Source organism: Stomoxys calcitrans, chromosome 2, assembly GCF_963082655.1.
Source record: "Stomoxys calcitrans chromosome 2, idStoCalc2.1, whole genome shotgun sequence".
Taxonomy (NCBI): domain Eukaryota; kingdom Metazoa; phylum Arthropoda; class Insecta; order Diptera; family Muscidae; genus Stomoxys; species Stomoxys calcitrans.
The window spans coordinates 168,337,539-168,359,606 of record NC_081553.1 but is presented as its reverse complement, the minus strand read 5'-3'; the positions used below and the strand labels follow the sequence as shown (position 1 = coordinate 168,359,606).

At 38.5% G+C, this 22,068-nt stretch overlaps 1 protein-coding gene across 30 annotated transcripts in view; it reads left to right on the top strand.

The window, feature by feature from the left end:
* Window positions 1-22,068, top strand: part of LOC106081129 (glutamate-gated chloride channel) — a 274,102-nt gene that overhangs the window by 76,658 nt on the left and 175,376 nt on the right. For 29 of the 30 annotated variants that reach the window (XM_059362527.1, XM_013242999.2, XM_013243013.2 and 26 more), the window contains one exon: window positions 15,235-15,335. The exons of the other annotated variant lie outside the window; for it this stretch is intronic. The gene's annotated coding sequence lies outside the window, so the exon portion shown is untranslated. The remainder of the gene's footprint in view (window positions 1-15,234; window positions 15,336-22,068) is intronic. 30 annotated transcript variants of the gene reach the window in all.

The following is a 22,068-nucleotide window of genomic DNA, read 5'->3' as shown; positions in this document are numbered from 1 at the left end:
CTTGCTAAGTTCGGTCGGGCCGAATCTAATATTCCCTCCACCATGGATAGCATTTGTCGAGTTCTATGCGCGATAACTCTTTTTAGGCAAACAAAGAACATTGAATAAGAACTGTTGAGCTATTGGAGCTATATCAAGTTATAGTCCGATTCGGACCATAAATGAGTGCTGAACATTGTACAAGCCATTGTGTAATATTTCAGTTCATTCGGCCCCTTGTAGGGGCTCAAGAGCAAAATCGGGAGATCGGTTTATATGGGAGCTGTAGCCAGCTATAGATCGATTCAGACCATATTAGACACGTATGTTGAAGGTCATGGGAGAAGCCCTTGTACAAAATTTCTGCCAAATTGGATGAGCCCTCTAGAGGCTCAAAAAGTCAAGACTCAAGATCGATTTATATGGCAGCTATATCAAAACATAGACCGATTTGGCCCATTTAAAATACCAGCCGACCTACACTAATAAAAAGTATTTGTGCAAAATTTCATGCGGCTTGCTTTATTCCTTCGACAGACGGACGGACGGACGGACAGAGGGACGGACATGGCTAGATCGAATTAAAAATGACATTACGATCAAAAATATATATACTTTATGGAGTCTCAGACGCATATTTCGAGGTATTACAAACAAAATGACGAAATCCTATGGTGGAGGGTATAAAAATTAAATACTCTGTTTTCAGCAGACGACCAATCTCTAACTGTTTGAGTCATTTTTTTTTTTTTTTTCATTTTTGTGTAATAAATCCGTTGGAATTTCCCATTAATACCCTGTTTAGTTTATGCCTGCCTAGAGAAACCATGCAAAGAATTTCCACAAATGCGATTCATGGTGGAGGGCATATAAGTTACTTCCTGCCAGAACTTAACTCTCTTTTATATGGTTGAAATTAATGCTGCCAATAATCGAAAGTATTTAATAGCTGTGGCAAATAATTTTAAATAATTCAAAAATAACAGATTGTGCATCTGCCTAAATATTAACAATGCTCAGCCGTTTTCATGCCATTTAAGAACGTATCAACAGTAGTATGAGTACTATTTAATGGATTTTTTCTTTCAGCTGACTAATGTTTTTCTCTTCTGGCAAATTTATTTAATTTTTTTCCGGGTTTGCAGGCCGCTACGTGAATGTACATTTATATTTTTGCATTTAATAGACAATTGGCGCTTTACAAGATGGGTCTTTGTCCATGCGTCAGTGTCTCTCCAAGATTGCTGGCATAGCCTTTTTCAGCAGAACCCAGATATTTTTGAATGGCCGTGGTTGCTTGGCATTCATTGTAAATCGTAGCATCCTCGCCACGTTTTGCTTGATGATAGTGTATCTCTTCATTCATTCAGTTAAGTTCGGTTCGTTTGGGTTCAGTGCAGTTGCGGTTGCAAGGCGAGATGCCGTCAGTTGGCAGTTGTTGCCAAATACTTAAGTGCTTCTTAAAAATGCTTGTTGAGCTGCTAATGCCACATCGTCAAGACGATGATTGCAATTTTGCTTTCGCTTTTGTTCAGCTTTCAGTCAATTTTTTTTTTTTTGCTTTTTTCATCACACCCACCGCAGTGCACTGCTCGGCTCCTCTCACTGAGTTTCCCCAGACGATGATTGTATTTTCTATCACGCGTTATTAAGGCACTTTGTGTGGCATAAGAAAAAACAATGAGCTCAGTTAAAACAAAAGAGAATCTATTTAAATTCCATTGAATGCGTATTTACAATAAATATTGATCATTTTCATTTCTTAAGTGGAATATGGTAAATATTTGTCCCTTCGCTTGTGCTTGTGCACCGAATGATGGGCTATAGAGTGGGAGAGAATCTTATTAAAAATGCAACGAGCAAAACTACACACTTGTGCCTATTTAAAAAATAATTGAGTGCTAATAAAAGAAAAATTGTTAGAATATGCTGGCTTATGGGATAAAATTGTTGGCTATGGTAAAAATTGATATATGAAATACTTACTTTGGCATGAAACTTTTTGATTTTCTTTTTTATAAACTTAATTTAAGGAGTAATGCAAGTTATACTCCTACCTCTTGGAATTTATTGTCACATCACCAAAAGTTAATTCTTTATAGCCACCATACGTCTCACAGTGGGAGAGAATCGAAAAATTAAACTATTGGGTTGCCCAAAAAGTAATTGCGGATTTTTCATATAGTCGGCGTTGGCAAATTTTTTCACAGCTTGTGACTCTGTAATTGCATTCTTTCTTCTGTCAGTTATCAGCTGTTACTTTTAGCTTGCTTTAGAAAAAAGTGTATTTGATTAAAATTCATTCAAGTTTTATTAAAAATGCATTTACTTTCTTTTAAAAAATCCGCAATTACTTTTTGGGCAACCCAATATATCTTCACTCTATTGGTGGTATTCTTTAAGAGTACCGTTAAAATGCATTAATCACATGTAATGACATAGTAAAAAACAAGTAAGTGCGTGCTAAGTTCGGGCGGCCGAATCTTATATACCCTCCACCATGGATCGAATTTGTCGAGTTCTATGCGCATCTTTTTCTTATCTCTTTTAGGCAAACAAAGAATATTGAATAAGAACTGTTGAGCTATATCAAGTTATAGTTCGATTCGGACCATAAATGAATGCTGAACATTGTAGAAGTCATTGTGTAGGGGCTCAAGAAGCAAAATCGGAAGATAGGTCAACAGCTGTATTGAGCTATTGATTGCTTCAGACCATATTAGACACGTATGTTAAAGGTCATGAGAGAAGGTGTTATACAAAATTTCTTCCAAATCGGATGAGAATTGAGCCCTTTAGGGGCTCAAGAAGTCAAGATCCCAGATCGGTTTGTATGGCACCTATATCAGATAATGCACCGATTTGCGCCATACTTAGCACAGTTATTGGAAGTCATAACAACACACCTCGTCCAAAATTTCAGCCAAATCGGATGAGAATCGCGCGCTCTATTGGCTCATGAAGTCAAGATCCAAGATCGGTTTATTTGGCAGCTATATCAAAACATGGACCGATTTGGCCCAGTTACAATCCCAACCGACCTACACTAATAAAAAGTATTTTTGCAAAATTTCAAGCGTCTAGCTTTACTCCTTCGAAAGTTAGCGTAAGTTCCGACAGACAGACAGACGGACGAACGGACGGACGGACATGGCTATATCGACTTTATATAGGAGACCATAGTAGAGAAAAAAAGATCAGGTTATAAACTGATTCAGACCTTATTTTGCACGTATATTAGAGAAGGTAGGAAAGTCTTATGAAAAGTTTCAGCCATATCGCATAAGATCGGCAGCAGTGCCTAGCACTCGACTTCGAGTGCTGTCGCAAGTATCCGATCGAAAACCTCTTCCCTTCCTTCCAGATTTCCTATCGTCGCTTGGTTTGTACCGCGATGGTATGATCTGCTGCCATCCTCAATCCATCTTCCATCGCTTAAGTCTAATAGCCGCAGTGGCAACCTCACACTTAACCTGTATGTTGATGGCTCGGATATCAAGAATAGTCCACAGTGTCCTAGTGGGCGTGGTTCTTATCGCTCCGCCAGATTTTGCTTCTTGAGCCCTTACAAGGCGCAATTCTTATCCGAATGAGCTGAAATATGATCATACTACACAATGACTTCTACAATGTTCAAAATTCATTTATGGCCCGAATCGGACTATAACTTGATATAGCTCCAATAGCATAACAGTTCTTATTCAATATTCTTTATTTGGCTAAAAAGAGATGCTGCGCATAGAACTCGACAAATGCAATCCATGGTGTAGAGTATATAAGATTCGGCCCGGCCGAATTTAGCACGCTCTTACTTGTTAAGCTATAAACTGGAAATTTCACACTAACTGGGCCAGTATATGTATGGGTAAGACCATTTTTCTGAAAGCCTCGCTCAAATCAACATGCAAAAATATGTGGTCTTATTTCCAATTTTTTCGCCGTTGGCCCAGTGTGTGTCGTAATAAATATGATATATCCCCGAGGGGCTTTGCGAATCATAAAACGAAAAATGTTTTCTCTCCAACTCGGTTGACGTTACTCTTACTATTTGACTAAAACATGCATTCAAACATCGATTTGATAAGCTTTGCAAGAAAAAGAGGTGCGAAGAAAATCGATCGGTACGATTTGGATACCCTGTTTTGACCTCATTGACCCCATTAACCCCATTAAGAGTTGATAAAGTGAAACCTGGAGGCCACCGCAGCTCAGAGTTTAGCATGTCCGCCTATTACGCTGAACGCTTGGGTTCGAATCCTGGCGAGACCATCAGAAAAAAAATTTCAACTGTAGTTTTCCCCTCATAACGCTGGCAACATATGTGAGGTACTATACCAAGTAAAACTTCTGTTCAAAGAGGTGTCGCACTGCGCTCTGCACCGTTCGGACTCGGCTATAAAAAGGAATCCCCTTGCCATTGGACTCAAACTTTAATAGGACTCCACTCATTGATATATGGGAAGTTTGGCTCTGTTCCTTAGCGGAATGTTCATGGACAAAATTTCCAAATTTGCAAGTGAAACCATACAAAGAACTTGGCAAATATGATCCATGATGGAAAAACATAATTTCTCTACATTTTTTCAAAAATGTATTGCACTTTTGTTGTTGTGACTGCTACAGCATTGAGCAAACCAAAAAAATTGAAAAATTTTTGCATACTTGATAGGAAATTCTCCTTTAACCGCCCACTTGCTGCCAAAAGCCCGTTGCTGGAACACCACATCTATTCCATTTCTTTGTTTGCACCGAAGCTAAGTCAGCTAATGTTATGCACTTCCCTCTCACATAGTTTCGATTATCTATAATTTATCATACAATGGCGCATGCATTATGGATGAATCCAAACGGTGAATTTTATAGTTTTCCAAACTATCAAAACTTCAGGGGAAATTGAATCATGCATTTTTAAGTCTTTGATGGAAGTGAACAAAAGCTCTGACCTTTACCAGCGCGAGAAACACAAAAGCATTGCACACAATCACACACAATCTCTGTTATGAGGGAACATGAATAGGTGGTATATCTATGGTCGGTGTTTGATAAGAGCCAACAAAGGATATGACAAAATTGCTTTTTCAAACCAATTATATCAGTTGCATGTTTGTGTGCAGAAATGATATTTGGTCCCGCTTTTCTGCTTCCCCTTTTACTCGAATACACTCTGTCTTACCTGGCCCAGTTAAAAGTTGGTGAAGTTTTTAAAAACAATGACAGCAAATGTCACGTACAGTAGTAAAATACATCTATTCTGAGACCTTCAAATGTAAAATTTTTTAATCTTTAATCTTTAAAATTTATCTCTATCTGTCTTTACTTTAAAAAACAAGTAAAAGCGTACTAAGTTCGGTTGGGCCGAATCTTATATACCCTCCACCTTGGATCGCATCTGTCGAATTCTTTGCGCAGTATCTTTTTTTTATGCAAACAAAGAATGATGATTACGGACGGAGGAGGAGGAGGAGGAGTTATAGTTCGCGGCTCAAGAAGCAAAATCGGGAGATCGGTTTATATGGGAGCTGTTTCAAGCTATAGATCGATTCAGACCATATTGCACACGAATGTTAAAAGCCATGGGAGAAGCCAACACTACACGTGCAAAGTTTCAGTCAAATCGGACAAGAGTTCCGCCCTCAAGAATCTGATGAAGTCAAACATGGACCGATTTGGCCCATTTACAATCCCAACCGACCTACACTAATAAGAAGTATTTGTGCAAAATTTCAAGCGGCTAGCTTTACTCCTTCAAAAGTTAGCGTGCTTTCGACAGACAGACGGACGGAAGGACAGACAGACGGACGGACAGACGGACGGACAGACGGACGGACGGACAGACGGACGGACAGACGGACGGACAGACGGACGGACAGACGGACGGACAGACGGACGGACAGACGGACGGACAGACGGACGGACAGACGGACGGAAGGACGGACAGACGGACGGAAGGACGGACAGACGGACGGACAGACGGACGGAAGGACGGACAGAAATGGCTAGTTCGACTTAAAATGTCACGACGATCAAGATTATATATACTTTATGGGGTCCTTGACGCATATTTCGAGGTGTTACAAACAGAATGACGAAATTAGTATACCGCCCTCCTATGGTGGAGGGTATAACAAGTGCAGACGATTATATTTTATGTACTAAATCCCAGTGTGGAATTGAATGTACATACTGCTGGTTAAAATTAATTTAACTGAGTTTTGATATTTTTTACTGCGATTAGGCTGAACTTTTGCAGGTGTCACAACTTCTAATAACCTCGCCAGGTACGGTACAATCGGTGAAAAACCTGATATAGCTCCCATATGAACCATACTCCCGATTTGATATTTAGAGCCCCAGGAATGCGCAATTATTGTCCGATTTGGTTGAGATTTTGCACATTACTGTTTTATTATGACTTCCAACATCCATGGTAAGTAAGTGTTGTCCAAATTGGTCTATAACCTGATATAGGTTAGATTTAAGTGATAGTCTATCATAAGATTCACTCATACGTTTTCGTTCATTGTGATACCACTGGAACAGGAGAAGGAAGATGCTTTCTAGTTCCTACCGTTGAACCATCAAGATCACTTAAACAGTCTAACAACTTGCGAATGTTAACATCCGCTTAAGTAGAACTCCTTACATCCGCTAAAATGGATCTCCTTCGCAAGCTCGTTTGCTTTACAATACGCTGGGATATCGCGGTGGCTCTCGTTGAGAGATCTGCAACTGTTGAGGGCTGTTTTTGAGTTCAGAAACACGTAACCTGGTTTAGCTCCAGTATAAACCGATTTCGCGATTGAATTGGCTGAAAGTTGGTATGTAAAGTATACATGTCCCCTTCAAGTTAATATTTCTTAATTTTTATTAAAATGAATGGTGTTTGCTTGCAAAGATTCGGCCCGCCCGAACTTAGCTAGTTTTCTTAAAAATTTTTCAATTTGAATTTTCGTTTTCACAATGATTTAATTCGTAAAAATTGAAAATCGAACCACAAGATTTCGCAGCCGGAACCAATTTTTGAATGGTTGAGGTGATGAATTTTAAAGGCCTGCCAAGATAACCCAGGACTACATGGGACCTTTGTACATCATCTCGTTAAAAAATCTGCTCGGATTCAAAACTTCAAAACTAAACCTTATCAAATGCCTTAGAATTACGACGCACAGTGGCCAAAATTCAAACAAGTAAAAAGGCATTAAGTTCGCCCCGGCCGAACTTTGGATACCCACCACCTCGGGTAAATATGTAAACCCCTTTTCATCACAATCCGATGAAAATTGGATAACGTATGCACCCAAATTCGGCACGGACATTGAGTGGTCTTATAAATATAAGTCCCTGTTGAATTTTGTGTTTTAAATTTCACCAAAATCCGGTAGTATATAAAGCTTTTATGGGCTTCAAACCATTAACCGGCATATCGGTCTATATGACAGCTATATCTAAATACATTTCTGTTTTTACCATATTTGGGTCGGATGACGGGTTTCACTGTTTCAAATTTCAGCGAAATCGGATAAAAATTAAAGCTTTTATGGCCTTCAGACCCTTTATCGGGAGATCGGTCTTTATGGCAGCTATATCTAAATATAGTACGATCCAAACCATGTCTGGGCGGATGTCGGGAGACCTAAAATTACCCACTGTTTCAAATTTCAGAGAAATTGGATAATAAATACGGCTTTTTTGGGCTTCAGACTCTTTATCGGTAGATCGGTCTATAGTGCAGCTGTATCTAAATATAGTCTGATCTGAACCATATTTGGATCAGATGTTGGAAGACATAAAACTACTCACTGTTTAAAATTTCAGCAAAATCGAATGAAAAAATTAGTTTTTATGGGCATTAGACCCTTTATCGGAAAATCGGTCTATATAGCAGCTATATGCAAATATGGTCCGATTTGGCCCGTTCAAGAACTTAACCAGCGTGCATCAAAAAGACGTAACTGTGCCAAATTTCAGCTCAACAACAGACGGACGAACAGACACACGGACATCGTAAATCGCCTTAGAATTTTACTATGGTCCGAAATATATATACTTCGTAGGGTCAGAAATTGATATTTCGATGTGTTGCAAAGGGAATGGCTAAATGAATATACCCCCTATTCTATGGTGGTGGGTATAAAAATGAAAGTCTAATGTTTGGTACCAAATATGTATACATTACCTCTTTAGCATCTCAAAGGTATACATGTGATTAATTTATTCTAACTGTAGTCTTGAGGCATACCACTAATAGAGAGGAGATGTAAATACTTGGTTTAAACCGTGAGTTAAGTGTAAAAACGAAGTGAAAAAAAAAAAAATAAAATAAAAAAGGCGTTAAGTTCGGCCGGGCCGAATATATACCCGACCACAAGCTCGGTTATACATGTCATAATCCAATAGGGAAGCTACGTCCAAATCTGAACCGATCTAGGCAAAATTGAAGGAGTATGTCGAAGGGCCTAGCAAAACAGGCTGTCTCAAATTTCGGCGAAATCGAACAATAAATGCGCATTTTATGGGCCCAAATCCTTAAATCGAGAGATCTGTCTATATGTCAGCTATATCCAAATCTGAACCGATCTGGGCCAAATTAGAGAAGAATTTCGAAAGGCCTAGTACAACTCACTGTCCCAAATTTGGGCAAAATCTGACGATAAATGCGCCATTTATGGACCCAAGACCTTAAATCCAGCTATCAGTCTATATGGCAGCTAAATCCAAATCTGGACCGATCTGGGCCAAATTTCAGAAAGATGTCGAGCGGTCTCACACAACTCACTATGCCAAACTTCGGCGTAATCGGACTGTGAATAAGCCATTTATGGGCCCAAGACCTTAAATCGAGGGATCGGTTTAAATGGCAGCTTATATACAAATTCAAACCGATATGAGCCAAATAGCAGAAAAATGTCGAGGGGCCTAACACAACTCACTGGCCCAAATTTCAGCAAAATCGGATAATTAGTGTGGTTTTTATGGACCTACGACCTTAAATCGGCGATATAGTCCGACATCGCCCATCTTCGAATTTAACCTGCCTATAGACAAACAAAAGGATCTGTGCAAATTTTCAGATCAATAGCGTGATTTCAACAGACAGATGGTCAGACGGATAGACAGACGGACATGGTTAGACCGTCTTTTTTTACGACGATCAGGAATATATATACTTTATAGGGTCGGAAATGGAAATCTCGATGTGTTGTAAACGGAATGACAAACTGACCCCATCCTTCGGTGGTGGGTATAAAAATCTGATATATCGGTCAAGAACCTGATATAGCTCCCATGTAAACCAATCTCCCAATTTGACTTCTTGAGCCTATGGAAGCCGCAGTTTCCATCCGATTTGGCTGAAATTTTGTACATCGTGTTCTGTTATGACTCCCAACAACTGTGTTAAGTACGGCTCATATCTGTCAAGAACATGATATAGATCCCATATAAACCAATCTCCTGATTTGACTTCTTGAGCCCTTATAAGCCGCTATTTTTCAGATTTGACTGAAATTTAGCACATTGTGTTCTGTTATGACTTCCAACAACTGTGCCAAGTACGGTCTAAATCGGCCAAAAACCTGATATAGCTCCCATATAAACCGATCCTCCGATTTGACTTCCTGAGCCCCTGGAAGCCGCAATTTTTGCCCGATTTGGCTGGCATTTTGCACATAGTGTCCTATTTTGACTTCCAACATCTGTGTCATGTAAGGTTTAAATCTGTGTATAACCTGATATAAATCCCATATAAACCGATCTCCCGATTTGATTTCTTGAGCTTCCGGAAGCCTCAATTTTCCTCCGATTTGGTTGAAATTTTGTACATGGTGTTTTGTTATGACTCCCAACAACTGTGTTAAGTACGGCTCAAATCGGTCAAGAACATGATATAGATCCCATATAAACCGATCTCCTGATTTGACTTCTTGAGCCCTTACAAGCCGCGATTTTTTTCCGATTTGGCTGAAAATTTGCATCTGTTGTGACTCTTAACAACTGCGCCAAGTACGGTCCAATTCGGTCTATAACTAGATATAGCTCCCATGTTTTAGCGGATTCCATGGTGGTGGCCCGACCGAACTTAGCAAGCTTTTACTTTTTAAATCTAAATGAGCTACATCAAGTTATTGACCGATATGAACCGTACTTGTCATGGATGTTACAAGTCATAGACAAATGCCACCTCCATAATTCAGGACAAATCGCATAATAATTGCGCCCTCCTGAGGTTCAGAAAGTCAAATTGGGAGATCGGTTTATAAGGCAGCTTTATTAGCTTATGAACCGATTTAGACCATATTGAACACAGATGTAGGAAGTCACACTAACACATGTGCAAATTTCAACTAAATTTGATGAGATTGATCCCTTTAGAAACTCAAAAAATTATAATCGAGAGATCGGTTTATATAGCAGCTATATCAGGTTATGGACTGATGCAGAACGACTTAGACAATTATTGGAAGTCATACCAAAACACCACGGGCAAAACTTCAGCCAAATGGGATAAGAATTCCACCCTCTAGAAGCTCAAAACGTCGACACTCAAAATCGGTTTATATGGTAGCCAGGGACGTAGCCACAATTTAAATTTGGAGGGGGAGGTCATCCCACATTTTTTTCAAAACTAATTTTTTTATTCTGGTGAGAATTGTGGTCGGTGTTTTATGCAAGTCATAAAGTCAGACCTGAAATTTGTACTGCTTGCCAACACACTACCTATAGGGCGATCCTAATCTTTCAAATCCTTTAAAATGTGTTTGTCTTAGCGAATATCTTAGTTGTTTAGCGATAGTTTCGGTGAATCAGCTTCAGTTTTTATACCCTACACCACCACTGTGGTACAGGGTATTATAAGTTTGTGCATTTGTTTGCAACGCTTAGAAGAAGAAGAGCTAGACCCATTGATAAGTATACCGATCGACTCAGAATCACTTTCCGATTCGATTTAGCCATGTCTGTCGGTGAGTCTATGTATTCTTGTAAATAAAGTGAAGTGCAGATCGTATTTGTTGTCCAATCATTAAGAAATTTTGCACCTATCACTTTTTTGGCCCAAGGACAAACACTATTGATTTTGGTAAGTGGCACGCCTTTTGAATTCGGCGTAAGAGAGAAGGCCCCATGTCATTGAGCTAAAACTTGAATCGGCCAGCACTCGTTGATATGTATGAGAGAAGTATTCCCTGTTCCTTAATGGAATGTCCTTGAGAAAATATGTTTGGTGATAAACCATTATTTCCAAAACCTGTAAAATGCGATACAGGGTATTCTAAATTTGTGCATTTGTTTGCAACACTACGAAGGAGAAGAGCTGGACCCATCGATAAGTATACGGATCGTCTTAGAATCACTTACAGATTCGATTTAGCTATGTTCCTCTGTCCGTCTGTCTGTCTGTCCATGTATTCTTGTAATCAAGGTACAGATCGCATTTGTTGTCCGATTTTCACAAAATGTTGCATAAGTGTCTTTTTTGGTCCAAGGACGAACGCTATTGATTTATCTGATTCGGTCCAGATTTAGATATAGCTCCCCTATATATCTTTCATCCGATGTGCCCTTTTAAAGCTGTAGAAGCCACAATTTTGGTCCGATCTTTACAAAATTTGTCACGAAGTGTTTTCTTTAACGACCCAAAATGTTTGTTATATTTTATTGAAATCGGTCAAGATTTAGATATAGCTGCCATATATATCTATCATCCGATGAGGCCTTTTAAAGCTGTAGGAGCCGCAATTTTGGTGCGATCTCTGCCAAATTTGACATGAAATGTTTCATGTGACATCCCAACATGTGTGGTCCGATCTTTACAAAATTTGGCACGATGTGCTTTTTGTGACGTCCCAATATGTGTGCAAAATTTCATCATAATCGGATCAGATTTATATATAGCTCCCATATATATCTTTCATCCGATATGGTCTTTTAAAGCTATAGTAGCCACAATTTTGGTCCCATCCATACAGAATTTGACATGGAGCGTTTTATTCAACGTTTTCATATTTGTGCAAAGTTCCATAAAAATCGGTCCAGATTTTGATATAGCTCCCATACATATTTTTCCTCCGATATGGCCTTTTAAGGCTGTAGAAGCCACAATTTTGGTCCGATCTTTACAAAATTTGACATGGGCCGTTTTATTCAATGTCCTCAGATGTGTTCATAGTTTCATAAAAATCGGTCCAAATTTGGATATAGCTACCATATATTTTTTCATCCGATATGGCCTTTTAAGGCTGTAGAAGCCACAATTTTGGTCCCATTCTTACAGAATTTGACATGGAGCGTTTCAATCAACGTTTTCATATTTGTACAAAGTTCAATAAAAATCGGTCCAGATTTTGATATAGCTCCCATATATATTTTTCATCCGATATGGCCTTTTAAGGCTGTAAAAGCCACAATCTTGGTCCGATCTCTACAAAATGAGAGATGGTATATGGTTTTATTGACATCCCAATACGTGTGCAAAATTTCATCAAAAAATTTCATCGATTTAGATAAAACTCCCATATATATCTTTTATGTGTTTCGACTTTTAAGGCTTTAAAACCACAATTTTCGTACCATCGTAAAAAAATCGGAAAGGTTCTATTAGATATTCCAACAGGTATGCAAAATTCAAGTGTGACTAAATTTGGATTTAAGTGCTATCTATTAACATTTTTTTAATACATTACGTATACTCGGGGGTGTTTTGAGTTTGCAACATGCAAGAAGAATAGTCTTCTGATCGATCTATAACTGATATTGCCCTCATTCATGCCGATATTCAAGGTGCTCAAAACTTACAGAGCTTCATTTTTATCCCCATCCCAGCTCTACTTGTTTTCTTGTAGGGTCTGGAGTCAAACTCACCAATTTTTGGTCAGTTTCAATAACACGGAATCGAATCGAACTCTCAAACTTTGGACTATTAAACAGAGCTTGCTACTAATACAGCTACCAAGGTGCATGTTGCAATTGCAAAATTTTTAACTATACTCTTCCATATAATACTTAAATAATTTGGTAATTTTTCTTGTACTTGGCAACACTGACCAAAAGTAAGAATGCGAGTGTATATAGTATGTGATGTTGTGCTCATGATATTGCTATCTTCTCTGCTGGTGATGGCGATGATGACAACTAACCAGACTGGGTATGAGTTCGCAGAAGCATCCTTTATTTAGTTTAAACTTTGGCATTTGCCTGAAACAATAATAAGTGCAAATGTCAATATTATTTTTCGACATTGCATTTGCTGGCTTTCTCTTGCAATTTTCCACTTTTAAACACACCATCCATCTCCTTTCCCCTCCACACTCGTGGCTTGGCTCTTTTCTTTCTATCACTCTTTGCTATTGGGATGATGAGCTCTTTGAGATGAAGAAGACGAAGAAATGAGAACTAAGTGTTATTGGCATTAAGGATAAAAGCAAATGAGAACCAGCTTTAAATGTATGTTTATATGTGCCAAGTGTTTATTCGTTTTGCACAAAGTAAAGGAAGGAGACCTAATTAATCCCATTCATTATGGCAAAATTACGTCAGTCGAATTTCAAGAAATGTCACGTGTCTACAAAAAGAAACGAACGAAGGATAATAAATAAGTGTGTGTATGAGTCTCCGAGAAGATGTTTACATGGCAACATATAAAGCTTATCACTAGAGTGCAAGTCCCTCATCCTTAGGGTGAGAGCATTATACAAACTCTTCGAAGAGCTTTGATGATATTAACCCAAATATGTCACTTGTTTACCACAGACACATGCACACAACGATTTATATGCGATAAGAAGCGTTGTGCTCGAATTAAGCATCTCTCCAATTACAAACACAGGCATGCAATTGTGCTTCATAATCCCCATAGAAATGGGAATATTTGTTTTATTTTAGAGAATGGGTTTTTAAATTAATTGTAGTCAGGTATAGTGAAGCGTGAATTAAAATCAAAAAAAAAAAAAAAAAAACAGGAACATTATTTGAAAAGTCTACAGAGAATGATTTAAAGACACAATTTTGTTGCAAAAAATATTAGGAAGGAAACTCAGGAGTCCACCATGAATTCTGTTCATATATTGAGTAATGTAGGGAGGAAAAATCTGATTGTTGAAAAGAACTTTCTTGATCAATAGATCCTTGGACATAGACATAGAAGCTATTGGTACACGTTTTAAAAGGTGGTTAAACTTTCTTGTTCACTGTCAATATTCCGATAATAACCATATGCCTGTCATGAAATTTATTAAACTCTAGCTGGAAAGAGCCCTATACTGGCACAGTCTGGACAGTCCTGTTTTGGGGTACTGTTACGACCTTTCACAATTTCGCCCCAATGTGGATATATCATAGTGGTGCTCTACTCCCAAATACTTTTCATTTGAGCCTTATATTGCTATGGTCGGTAAATAAGTCCGGTGTGGGGGTATATTTGGGGGTGGACCGTCATAAATCAGATTCGTTCTCTACACTCAAATACCTTTAATTTGAGTCCCATATAGTCATTATTGGCTTGTATTTCCATTTAGCGGGCCTTGGAGGTGGCGCGGCCCCCTGAGTATCCCATCCTAAATAAGGATATCAAATTTCTGTTTTTGAGTTATTATAAACAACCTTAATTTTTAATTGCCCCACCATTCTCCAATATCTGGAGTTTTTGAAAATAAGGGATATCAGATTCATACTCTACTCCCAGAAATCACATTTGAGCTACATTTTGCTATAGTCGGTAGATATGTGTGGTTTAGGGGGAGTTTGGGTGAGGCGTCCTTGAAACACTTGGGCATAAAACAGATATCAGATTTGAGCCCCTTACTGTGATAATCCACAAATATGTCCACTTAAAGGTGTATCTAGGGTGGGGCCGCCACCCACGCACTCAGCTCTACTCTCAAATTTATTTTATTTGAGCCCCAATAGCCGTTGGTTTAGGGAGAGTTTATGGGGTGAGACGGCCCCCAAACACTTGGCATCAAAACTGGATATCAAATTCTAATTTCAAATACCTATTAATTATTGCCATAGTAGGCAAAGATGGCCGGTTTGAAGGGAGTTTAGGGGACGGACCCTGAAACAATATCAGCATCGTGCTAGAGCACGATTTTGTTTGGCCCTGTAGCATTTTGAAGGTGGCTACCAAGATATTCGGGGCGACTGGTCTCGTTCAGATACACACTATTTTTTTTTTTTGTTTGTTTGTTTTGGAATGAGAATTATTTAAGAAAAAGTATGTAAAAATGTTTCTAAAAGTAATTCTTTTACATTTTGTTACAGGATTTCTTTGCCGCCTTACGTCAAAATGTTTCAAATCTGATATATAAGAAATATATTAGCAGCATAGGGAAGAAAGGCTTTGAGTCAAGACTCCCACAAATGTAAGTACTAACATTAAATTAAAATCTAAAGGTAAAACATTGCGGACTATACTACAATGCTTACCATAATGGAGGTCCCTTTGAACCGATAAGTATTCTCGTGTTTGCATCATTAAATTTATCCCAATATTGATTAATATGACCTAATGTTGGTTATACGAGGGTTGCCTTTTATATTTCGGGATTAGAGAACACAAAAACATATATTAATCATCGAAAATTGCTTTATAGTTTTTCTAAATATTCCCCATTAAGATCTAGTCACCATGCGTTTGAACAAATGGTCGATGCACTTTTGCCACTTTGATTGAGGTATCTCCAAAACATGCATTCTGAACGCATCAACCACTTATTCAGGTGTCGAAAAACGTTGACCTATCAATTTATTTTTTACATACTAAAATTAAAAGAAGTCATTGGGTGCCAAGTCAGGACTATACGGCGTATGACTCTTTAAATCGATGTTTTGAGTGCTCAAAAATGCAGTTGTCGACCAATCGATACGAGCCTTTTATTGAGCGGTTGACAAATTGTGTGACATCCAAGGTTGTCTTAATCCCACGATAGGTCACATGACGATCTTACAATATCAGGTGGCGCATAACATCAGAACAACAACTGATTTTGGATGACCTTCACGAAATTCGTCTTGGAGGGAACTACGACCTAGCTTGAATTCTCCTTACCACCGATAAACACTGGTCCTTGATGGAACTTCATCGCCAAAAATTGAATTATATTCATCGATGCACTGTTGTTTAGTTAATCCACGTCGAGAGTTGTAAAAAATAATCGCACGAATATGTTCACGGTTCAATTCAACTTTTTGGTTGAGATGAATTTTTTAGTTACTGTAAACAACACAAATAACGCTCGTATGTCAAAACGTTCTGAGAACGTATAACCTCAAAAATGTCAAGCTTTACGATAGAGCTGTCAGTTGGCAGATTGGCAAGGGTTGTCCTATCCCTCGTAACTTTATATACTGATTTGTTCTCCAGAGCATTTCATGCCATAAGGAAACAAGAAGAAACGCATTGGGTCGAACGGAACTTTCGATAACAATCACCATGGATATAGTATATCTTATTTAAATTGAATTTAAATCCTACGAAAGTGGGTCTTTATTAAACTAAGATGTTTGTTCAGGAGTTCATACAGCCATATCAGACCATACCGATTCGTTGCTCCAAATTATTCAATATGGCAGTTATATTTAAAAGACGCTTGTCGAGTGGTCTGTTCGAAATTTCAGCAAAATCTTAAATCGGGAGACTCGGAACTACCCTACGCATTCCAGGGACACTGGAATCTGTGGGTATGCCTCTAGCGACATGTAAGCTAAGTTTTTAGGACCAGACGCAAAGGACAACAAATAATAGATGGTCACAACGAGGGGGCTGAGGGCATTCCAAAACTATGTGGCCTAATCTATACTTGAAGAAGTCTACTGCTTTGCAGTCAGTGGCTAGAACAGACGTCTCAGTCATTTTCTCCGTCATTACAGGTCACTGTCTAATCGGAAAACATGCTGACAGACTGAAGCCAGCAACGACTTTTGCAGAAGCTGTGAGGACATCGAAGAAGAAGAGACTATAGAACACCTTCTGTGTGTATGTGTGTATGTGTATGCACTAGCACTCAGAAGGAGTTGCACTTTAGGTTCTCATTTCTTTGAGAACCTGTCTGATTTAGTGGATGTGCGATCTGGATGGTTCAAGGGTAGGAACTATAAGGCATCTTCCTCTTCCTGTGGTATCACAATGGACTAAAATGTCTAAGTGAGTCTGATGGCAGAGTGCCATTTAAACCTGACCTAACCCAACCTTAATCGGGAGATTGGCAATGGTTTGAGTTCAAAATCTTATTTTTAAGAACTGTAGTGTGATTTTAACCAATATGGCCATAGCCTCTTAGAATTTTACGAGAAAGAAGAATATGCTGTCGAAACTGGATAACAAGCAATTTACCAACCCAAATACCGAGGTGACCTTCACTGACCCTAATAGCCTGCTGAGATCACGTTTAACGAAATTAAAGAACTAAATGCCAAATTTTTCAACTAAATTTAAATTTTTTATGTCTTTTGTTGCGCTACTGCGTGCATAAGAGGAGTCATCCTATAAACTCATAGCATAAATTCTCAGCTTAACTGAATGTAAATCACATTTTATGTTAACGTGAGTGAGAGAGGGATTTACATTTTTTTTTTTGTAATTTAGGGAGCGACGTTTGCAGTTCTAAACCCACTTTTGAACTTAAACGGCTTCACTCATACTCATAATTTGAATATTCATACGATTACAAGTACATCAGAAACAGAGAGAGGGGGAGAAAGGGGGAGAGAGAGAAAGGGCGAGACATGGAAAATTACTAGTAAAAGACAAACTCAAAAAAGAAAAACAATTTCATTACTGGAGCCCCCACTGAAATACAAATCCAGCGAAATGACATACACATCTCTCGACTTTATTTCGTTTCCTCCTTTTTAAAAAATCGGTTTCCGCCGAACCCCACCCATCTTTTACTAAGTCTATCCATCCCACCAGCCTTCCCAACCATATTCATTGAGACATATTTAACAGAGTGTTATGCCATCCCATACTAGGTAAGTATATAAGAGAACAACTGTAGTATAAATCACTGTGAGTGGGTTTAATGCTGCAAGCACATAATGATTTATCATGTTGTTTGTGGCTGTTTAATAGAGTGGGCATATTGTCATTCATTGGGAATTTCAACTGTATACAAAAAGGGTCTTCAGAAATGGTCTTTTTTGACTGTTGTCCTTTCGTTTATGCGGCAAGGTTAAGCATTTAACAATGAATAGGCTAAATCATAACGATTGGACTTATTGCTGATGTACGGCCGCAAATTCAGCAAAACAGCGAATTTAGTCTCTCGGACGGAATTTATTTGAGCCAACAATGACAAGAAGCCTCCCATTTGATCAATGTGCCGCAGAGAGACATCTCTTTGAAGAGACATTTTACAAGTTCGAAATATAATAATAATACAGGAGACAAGAGTGGTGTTTATGCCCAAGCCCAGCAAAACAAACAAGACGCCCAATGTCTGTAGACCTTCTTACGTTCTTCCTATTCAAAACCACAGAGCGTATAGTGGATACTATGATAAAAAGTAGAATATCTAGTGGTTTGTTCCGATACATGAAGCAAGTCAATTTCAAGGGTGGAGACCACTCGGATGACATAATGTATAACAAGTAAAATCGTGCTCCTGTCCTAATCCTATATATCTTCCACTATGGATCGCCTTTGTCAAGTTCTTTGAATTACTTTTTCAAATATATATGAACTATATCATGTTATTGACCGATATGGACCGTACTTGTCATGGCTGCTAGAAGTCATTGAAAGACAAAAACTCCAAAATTTCAGGTAAATCGAGCAATAATCGCACCCTCTAGATGCTATGAAAGTCAAATTAAGAGATCGGTTTATATGACAGCTATATCAAAACATGGATGGATTTAGCCCATTTACAATCTCAACCGAGCATTACTCCTTCAAAAGTTGGGCGCTTTCGACAGACAGAAGGACGGACATGGCTAGATCGACCTAAAATGTCATAACGATCTTGAACATATATACTTTATGGGGCCTTAGACTAAAATTTCCAGGTGTTACAAATGGAATAACGAAATTAGTATACCCCCATGTTATAGTGGAGGGTATAAAAGGCAAGGATACAAGTTGGCTGTATGCATTGACATCGAGGTTGCTTAAACAATGTGAGCACCGACACAAGTTCATTTTTTCACATTTTTTGACTTCCAAGCTTTATAACTTTTATCAGAATTATCGTATGCTGGCTCTTTCTGTAGTACAGTCATTGCTAATGTTGTCACCAATCCAAATCATGCATCAAATTGCATCAAAATCGAACCACAAATGCTTTCGTAAATGGCAAAACACGAAGACAATTTCGGATTTAATTTCAAAAAATTAAAAATTTAAAGTCGAATATCCCCGAAACCAGTAAAAATATTGTATACCTTAAGTGGACTTTTATTATAGGGATTTTTGACCACTATCTACAATACAAAAAAAAAAGAATTTTTGTAATCGAACCACAAATGAAGAACAATTTTTCGAAATGCCGAAGTGACCAACTTACGGGCCCTGCCAGGAGGTTCCTGGACCTTCTTGGGCCTTGAAATTTGGACATGATATCGATAAAACCCCAACTCTAACCTCTTCACCCCAGTGCAAGGTTTTTTTTATGAAGAAGTACTCAAGAGTTTTTGCTAAAAAAAATGTATTGTTTGGTAGTTACCAACAGTTCGGCAGTGAATGCCGTAATTGACTTTATTGGCAATTTCTCATACTTATATATGGTACATAACGGTACACTTAATACTAGTTCCTTTTTCTATAAATATCCTTAAAAATTAATATTCCATTTTGTAAATAATAGCTTATACTAAACAGCTGTTGAGTACTAAACAGCTGGTGAGTACTAAACAGCTGTTGAGTACTAAACATCTGTTGAGTACTAAACAGCTGTTGAGTGCTAAACAACTGATTTAACACATGTAGGCCACCGTAGCGCAGAGGTACGCAAGTCCGCCTGGGTTCAAATACAGACGAAAATTTTTTATCAGTGGTTATCCCATTCTAATAACAGCTGGCATACTATCGATAATAGCAAAATTCGCTTTTCGATATTTCTAATAATAAATATCGATACTATAGTTAGTTTCCTATCACTTTAATTTCAAACGAAAGTAAAAAGTAAAAATCAGACTGAACCGAAAACACAGACCGAATAAAATCATATTTAATTAAGTCAGTTGGAACTCAAGAGAGAAATCATTGTACAAAATTATAGCTCAATCGGATAAAATTAAGCCCTCTATAGCGAAATATATCTTATATGATACATAAAGTGTCGCATCGCTTACTTTTGTTCAATGTTGCAAAAAATTTAACTTTGCCGATGGTATCGATTGGAAAAATGTCAATCGATATTCAGGCAAAAAATAAAATATCGAAAGTATCAGCAGAGCCATCGATATTTTTCCAGCTCTACTCCTAATGTTGGCGAAATTTGTGAGGTACTATGGCATGTAAAAACTGCTTCCCAAAAAGGTATCGCACAGTGGCACGCCGTTGGGGCTCGGCTATATAAAGCTTATAATGTTGGCGAAATTTGTGAAGTACTATGGCATGTAAAAACTGCTTCCCAAAAAGGTATCGCACAGTGGCACGCCGTTGGGGCTCGGCTATATAAAGCTTACCATTGATCTTAAACTTGAATCGGACAGCAATCATTGACATGTTAGAAGTTTGCCTCCTTTCCTTAATGGAATAATCAAATTTGTGTTTGCATACTTTTTAATCTAGAAATCATATGGATAACACTTTACTTTTCAATGTTTTCCTGAACGGCATTCATGTGTTTTTATACCCTCCACCATCCGATGGGATTATATTAATTTCGTCATTCTGTTTGTAACTCCTCAAAATAATCGTCTAAGACCCCACAAAGTATATATATTCTTGATCATCACGACATTTGTAGTCGATCTAGCCATGTCCGTCCGTCCGTCTGTCTGTCGAAAGCTCGCTAACTTTCGGAGGAGTAATGCTAGGCGCTTGAAAGTTTGCGCAAATACTTCTTATTAGTGTAGGTCAGTTGGGATTGTAAATGAGCCAAATCGGTCCACTTAAGGGTGCAATTTTTCATGATTTCCAATAACTGTGCTAAGTATGATTGAACTCGGCCAACAACCTATTATAGCTGTCATATAAACTTATCTGTGTTCTTGACTTCTTGCGACTCTATTGTAGAAGGCGCAATTCTCATCCGATTTGACTGAAACTTAGCTAAGCATGATTTTAATCGGTATATAACCTGATATATCTGCCTTATAAACCTGGGATCTTGACTTCTTGAGCCACTATAGGGCGCAATTTTTAACCGACTTAGCTGAAATTTCGCATGACGTGTTTTGTTATAACATCCAACAACTGTGATAAGTATGTTTTAAATCGTTAAATAACCTGATATAGCTGGAATAGAAACCGATCTTTGATTTTGATTTCTTGAGCCTCTAGAGAGGCAAGTTATTATCAGATGTGGTTGAGATTTTGTACAACGGCTTCTCCCATGACCTCAAACATTCGTGCCAAATATGATCTGACACGGTCTATAGCCTGATACAGCTCCCATATAAACCGATCTCCCTATTTTACTTTTTGAGCCCCTACTTAACGACGTCTACTATGGTATCCAACATTCCATGTAATTATGGTTCGAATCGAAGCTATCCGCTTTAAATTTGACACAGATACTTAATATTGGTGTAGGTCATTGGGGATTGCAAATGGGCAATATCGGTTCAAATTTGGTTATAGCTCTCATATAAACCGATCTCCCGATTTGACTTTTTGAGCTCTTACAAGTCGCAATATTTGTCCGAATTGGCTGAAATTTTGCATGCGGTGTTCTGCGGCAACTGCGGCTAAAATCAGTCTGTAATCTTATATTCCTCCAGTGAAAACCGAACAAGGATAATGTTCGGTTCCTAGAAGCTTTAATTTTTGCTGGTTTGGATGGACGGACAGATGGATCGATGGACGGATGGACGGACGGATGGACGGATAGACGGATGGATGGACGGACGGATGGAAGGACGGATGGACGGACGGACGGACGGACGGATGGACGGACGGATGGACGGACGGATGGACGGACGGATGGACGG